Below are 1991 nucleotides of genomic sequence, written 5' to 3'. Positions count from 1 at the left end.
ATAAGGGATGACAGAACTTGCCTCTTGCGGTTAGCTACAGCTTCAAATCTTCCTGCATTTTCTGTGCCTATATAAGAAGACTCCGGGAAGAAGGGTAATGGTTAAAGTCATGTGTCATCATTTGAATGGCGAGTTCTGTGGCTTTTCCTCTCATTCCCCATGAGACAAGGCTCTAAGAGATTCACTCATAAAGTTAACGGATGCCTGAAAAATATAAGGACGCCTCTTTCACTCTCTGGATGGATGTTGACTAAACTGTAGTTCTTACAGGTCCTCTCAGTATAGAGAGGGTAGCCAACTTTTTGATAAAGCTTTACTTGTGTTCCCTGGAGTCTGCAAGCCCTATATGAATATGAAGGCTAGTGTCTGTTTGTCATTTGGACAATTCTGAAAGTATGAGCCTTGCTAGAATTGATGGTGATGACAGAGTGAAGAGATTGTGTTATAATATCCCTGGGAAAATGAGGAAAACACTTCACCCCAGACAAGATACAGAAGAGGATCTCAGTTCTTTCTGAACCTCCAAGTGAAGGAGTAGGGATAAAGGGTAGGGCAGGTAGAAGGGGGTGTTCCAGTCTTACCCAAGGGGAACTAGGGCAGGTCAACTTTAAGACGGCATCCAATGATCTCAGCATCCTAGTATTCACAACCTTGACTCTCTTTTAACCAATAGAGTAAGGCAAAGGTGATGGAATGTCACTTCCAGGACTTTTTTATTAAGATTGTAATTTACATCTTGCTAGCTGACTCTCTTTATTGCCTTCTTGGCCTGCATGCTTTGATGAAGCATGCAACCATGTTGGGAGGCCCATGTGGCAAGGAACTGAGGGCGGCCATGGGCCGACCATCAGCTAGGAACTGAGGCCCTCAATCCAACAGGTCACAAGCATCTGAATGCTGCCCACAGCCACGTGAGCTCGGAAGCAGATTCTTTCCCAGTTAAGTGTTTAGATGAGATTTCTTTGAGCCTCATGAGAGACCTTGAAGCGGAGGCCCTAGCTTAGACACTGTGAGATAATAAATGTATGTTGTGTTTTAAGCCATTAAGTTTGTGGTAATTGTTACACAGCAATAGATATCCAATACAGAGACAGTGAAAGCATGGCCACTGGCAAAGGATGAATGGAGGGTGGGAAGACCCTCACTGAGCGAAGCTAAAATCACCCCAAGAAAAATACATACATATATTCATGGAGACCATAACATTGGGAGAGGCTACGAGCAACACATGGAAACATACTGGGTACCAGTTACATAAGGTATTTTCTACCATCTCTCTTACTCCCACTTGTCTCCCTGATACTCATGATGTCAAAAAGAAGAGGGAGGAGAAGTCCCAAAGATAGGCCATTCCTTGAAGGTGAGGGAGGGGGAGGAGAATGAAAAGAAGGGGCCACATCCCCCCATTCACTTCAAATCCCCTGGGCCACAGCTTTGCCAGTGGTAGGAGAGTAGAAGTTTTTCCTCTGATACGTGATTAAAATTTTAAATGAACATAGTTTTTGGAAGTTGCTCAAACATTCATTAAGAGATTTCCTACACAACCAGAAAGGGAAATTTGACAGAATCTACATAGGACAGTGCTTGGAAGATAATGAATCTGTTTCATGTATATACTATATACCTTCACCAAGTTTAGACTCTTCATTAAATGGGTAAGGCATGACCACAGCCAAGGAGTCTGAGGCTCTGGAAATTGGAGAATGCCTTGGGAAAGGAGTTTTAGTCTCTGAACTGTAACAAAATGCATCAATGCCTGAGAAGCACCAAGAACTATCTTTGTCCACTGATATGCAACCAACTGATATAACATGGAAAATCCTAAATGTTTCACAGCAGTTTGTCAATACCTGCATGTAACCTCTGATGAAACCTGACTGGGGTATTTCTTGAGTCATATATACCTGAATCAAGTCAGGATGTTAAATCGTCTTAAAATATGATTTGAAGAGGACCATAATGACTCAAAGAGACTTGTTTCTCTTTCTCTG

This window comes from Lagenorhynchus albirostris, chromosome 11 (assembly GCF_949774975.1).
Source record: "Lagenorhynchus albirostris chromosome 11, mLagAlb1.1, whole genome shotgun sequence".
In the NCBI taxonomy this organism is placed as follows: Eukaryota; Metazoa; Chordata; class Mammalia; order Artiodactyla; family Delphinidae; genus Lagenorhynchus; species Lagenorhynchus albirostris.
The sequence above is the reverse complement of the archived record's forward strand: the minus strand, read 5'-3'. Positions refer to the sequence as shown.